The following is a 4989-nucleotide window of genomic DNA, read 5'->3' on the forward strand; positions in this document are numbered from 1 at the left end:
AATTCACATGGATAGGAACACATGCACCATAAAATCTAAGTGTCATAAGGTTTCTCTCCTTCATGAAAATGATTGTGAGGAAAGGCTTTCACTAAGAGAGATTTTAAGGAGATAGCGATTACGTAAATTGCATTGTCAAATTCGATTATGATTATGGCATCCCTCTTTATAGTTCGAATTGTGAGATTTGGCAATTAGTCTAAACATTTGGGACTTAGTAATATAAGTTCTGAATTAGTTTAGACACACATGTGAGCTATCTAAGGGAAGGTGTATAAGTTTGAGAAACTTAGATAAAGGCTTATCAAAGCATATCGTGTGAGGAAAAGATGAACTTTCTAAGTCAATAAGTATTGTTTTTTAGAAGTTTAGCTAATTTCTGAATACGTGTCAAAGCTAGTGGGAGCATAAATGTTATGTTGGAATGGATATAAGCATCATGTTATTGGGAGCATGATTATTATTTAAGTATTGCAAGTTAGCAATATTAATTATAGAAAAACAAAAGTTTCACCTTGCAAAGTTGCAGGGATAGAAAAGTTGTTTTTGCTATAATTAAGGAAGAGAATGTTATACTTCGTTTCCAATCTAAAAGCTTAGATTGAAAATTTTAGTTGTGTTGAGTCAAGGCTATATTTATTATTTTCATTCTCAAAATACGATTATGATTACGACATCCCTCTTCATAGTTCGGATTTTGAGAGAACGTTCTCTCAAAATATTATGAAAATATTATAGTAAGAAACTGGTAAAGTATCACGTTTTTCATTGCGCCATTGTATCCCACACTACTAGCAAAACAGCCTTTAACGACGCTCATTGCGCGTCGTAAAAGGCTCAGACGGCACGCAAATGCGCGTCAAGGAAGGCCCTGTCATAAATAGAGACGACGCACTTTTGCGCGTCGTATATAGACGACGCGCATTTACGACGCTCATTTACGACATGTAATGCGTATCAAGGAAGGCCCTGTCATAAAGGAAGACGACACGCATTCGCGTGTTGTAGCCTTACGGCGTGCGTGTTAATGACACGCAATGCGTCTCAAGAAAGCCCCTTTCAAGAAAGGCCATGTCATAAATGAAGATGACACACATTTTTACGTATCATAATATTAAATGTTTAAAAAATATATATTTTTTTATAGATTTACTAATTTTCAAATTAAATTTGCATTTAATGCCTCATAATAGAAAATGAAATATCATATACAAAAAATATAATCCAGTTCATAAAATTTAATGTCATACAAAATATTATATACAAAAAATAGAATCCATTGCATAATATTTTATTACACTAGTAAAATGTGCTATCTATGGAACTCCAGGATAACAAATTTTCTACGATGTAACAATAAATAAACGTATTCAATTAGTGAAATAATGGATCTGTGTTAAAGGAGATTCGCTTTAGCAATATTAATATTAAACAAAAATGATACATTGCTAACATGGGTTATACATTCCTAAAAAACTAACAGGTGGACTTGTTCTAGATCGAGGTCGAATTGGATCGATGGCGACGATTGGATTTTAGATATACAACATGATTGCTAACCTAAGACGTTGTGCAACAAGTGCATCCCAAGCCCTATTTCCAGCAACCATCACACGTTTTAGTGTCTCAAGGGCTAGTATATACTTTCTCCTTGCCATCCAATAGCTTTCATTAACAATGGAACCATCTGTAATTTATTTAAAAAAAAAACAAGGTCAAAACTGGAAACTAAGTATGCCCTTGCTCCAAGTGTCTTTGTGCATTTCTATTTCCAAAAAAAAAAGTGTCTGTGTGCATTTAATAACCCAATAGTAAATAAAAAGATAAAAAAAAAAAGTAGATATAAATATGAATATACAGTTATATAGTTATATACCTCGTATCCTGGTATAGAACCAAAAATGAAAACACTATATTCACTAGGAAAATGCCAAACAGATAAACTGATAAGATAAATCTTCTTTTAACTTGAGGTTTATAAGGAATTTAATAACTTTGTAATACATATACAAGCTACATACAAGAACTTATGGTTTATGTGCAAGGTATTCTAGAAATGATGTTGAATAAGAAATGTCTATTCATTTCAAAACTGATAATGAAATGACATTGTAAATGAAAAAATATAAAAAGAAATCAAATTTACTAAACATAAAACATAACATACCTCCACCCCTAAGCGCCGGATGAAGAAAGAAACCCATTGTTTCAACTGAAGCATCAAATTAAGAAATCTTAGAAACGTTGACTTACTAGTCCAATGCATTGACCAACCCATGGACAGTGATGGTCAAATCTTTGAAAACAATTGTTGCAGACAGAGCAATATGACGCTCTTGGATGATGATAGAGCATACCAGTATCATAGTATTTTACATTAACTATGTGACTATTAACAAGTTACATTGTAGTTCAAACTCCTGCGATTTTACTATGAAAGGAAACAAAAGAAACATGACATTAGATGCTGATATGGAAACAATATCCTGCAAATTTAGCAAATACAAAAATTAAAAACCCCCTGAAAATAAAACTGCACAAAGTTGCTCAATTCCCAAACTAACCATGAACCCATCCACTGACACATTGGCTTAATCAGGAAAGAGCTGATACCAAGAACCACCTGCCCAATACTTATTATGGTCAGACAAATGATTATAAATATGAATTTAGTGATTATTTAGAATTTGAAAAAGGAAATAAAAATGCAAAACTCTTGTTCTTACTGAATTCAATAGCAAACCAAAAGCACTTTCTCTAACACCTTCATCATAAGATTGAACTTTGTTAGCATCTCCTTTTGGGTCCCCATGATAAACCTCTCTCCCCATCCAATCCGTATCAAAAAGAAAAAAAGGAACCATCACAACTGCACATGTGATGTGAATATATAAAAAAGTAAACAAAAGCAAAATGACCATTTTACCTTTAATTTCATTTTAAAAACTTACCCATGTGAGAGCCATGACAATAAGCACTGAATGTATCCCTACTGGTAAATGGCGTAAGCTGGTTAACAAGTTGACCAAAAGTACCCCTAGATTATCATTAAAAGTTTCAACTTGATCTTCTTCTTCATCCTCAGATGATTTACTAGAATTTGTTAGGGGTTTTGAGTCTGAATTTTCAGACCCAGTCTGCTGATGATTGTTAAGAAGAGGTGCAAAATCTAATAATTTTTATGCTGTTTTGGTGCTAAAGGAATCTCTTTTGCAAGGTAGAGTGTCACCAGTGTGCAAAATGTATGAAAAATCTGCAAACATGCCAATATGTTTTGCATTATTTAATATTCCAATTTTCCTTTTGTCAGTTAGAAACATCAGAAGGCTTTTTGGTTGTCAATTTATCAATTTTAAGATATAGTTATATTTAGCTATTAAAAACTCACCACTGTAACTAAAAAAGACGCCTTCAGATTTCCACATGCCTCACACCAAGCTATACTTTTAAAGAAAGGAAACTACCTGCCATGGAGAATGATCAAATTAATTAGAAAAAAATGAAAAAAAATTCAAATAAAACCATATAACATAATAAGAACACTTCCAATAGATAATTTACCTGTGCCACTTTCCACTAGAACCAGATAGAAACCCTAAGATGTTTCCAATCGCCATCCATGAACAAAATATAACATTTGCTGAGTTCCTCTGATCACGGCCTATCAATAAATGAATAAATATTATTATTAGCATTTATAGAGACATAACACAAACATCATAAGATGAAACTATTAACAGATTTGGGTTTAGGGTTTTAATCTAAATTAAGATTGAGGAATTCAGAAAACTTGGTACATACCTGCTAAATCAGCCAAGAGGGCTCGAGCGGGGCCCTGAAATTATTAAAATTGTTACTTGAATTTAAAATAATGGTTTAAAACACAAGTTTTTTTTTAAAAAAAAAAAGAAATTTTTTTTATAAATTGTTACCTGAACAGTGTTATTAGCAAGATCCAGCATCCAGAAATCTATGATGAAAAATAAAAGTTGTCCTTGTTCGTGTACCTTTATACACACTGAATAATGGAATTATGTTATATACAATCAATTATTATGAAATATAATGAGAGACATAAACTATAAAGAAGAAACTAGAAACCTGCAATGTTCCTTTGTATCTCCAATCAATTATCCAATGTCTGCAAAAAACCCAATAGTTATCACCTAAAGTGCAAAATATAGTTCAGTGGATACAAAATATAGTAAGATAAACCTACTAAAAAAATATTTATTTCATGTGAATGCTCACAACAATTGATATCATTAAGGATCCAACCATAAGTATAAAAAACCACCAGAATTCGGTGAGTGTGTGAGGGAACCTTATTCTTTATTTCACGTCCTATATATATATATATATATATATATATATATATATATATATATATATATATATATATATATCAGTATATATATCAGTGGCTAAATTGATAAAATGGTGTGAATACCCAAAAATCATCATCATAAACAAGCAATGTAAAGAAAATACCCAAAAATCATCATCATCATATCTTGAGAAAACAAATTTCTTTCTTCTTTCCTTTCTTACAAAAAGTTAGGTACCCCTGTCCTTGGTCCTCTCATCTGATTGTTTTTTCAGTTTTTGTGAAAAACATTACCTCTCTCTACTGTCACACCCACCACAATTATTAATTCATTATTAAATAATATACTCCTAAAAGAAAGAAAAAAAGATAAATTAACTTATGGGAATACCATGTTTTCACTAAAGCTCAAAATTGAAGCCATGTTGCCACACCGATAGTAGTAATTTGGTGCAGACCAAGCCTATAAGATGAAGAAAGAAAATGAAAAATCAAAATATTCGATTTTTGGGAGTGAAAGAAAGGGTAAAATAGGAAACTTACTGTTACAAGTCGTTTATATTGAAACATGTACTTTAAAGAATTCAATCTCTAAGGTTTTTGTTTGGTTCAAAAGTAAACTTGAGGTGGATTTCTTCCCGAAGCCAAAAATGTTGGCTGCA

The 4989-nt window shown here is 31.7% G+C and overlaps 1 pseudogene; it reads right to left on the reverse strand.

The window, feature by feature from the left end:
- Positions 1 to 1535: 1535 nt before the first annotated feature.
- On the reverse strand, positions 1536 to 4281 carry LOC145099007 (sucrose transport protein SUC3-like; annotated as a pseudogene).
- Positions 4282 to 4989: the final 708 nt, after the last annotated feature.

The sequence above is a fragment of the Lactuca serriola genome, chromosome 4 (assembly GCF_051521515.1).
Source record: "Lactuca serriola cultivar US96UC23 chromosome 4, Lser_US96UC23_V15, whole genome shotgun sequence".
Taxonomy (NCBI): Eukaryota; Viridiplantae; Streptophyta; class Magnoliopsida; order Asterales; family Asteraceae; genus Lactuca; species Lactuca serriola.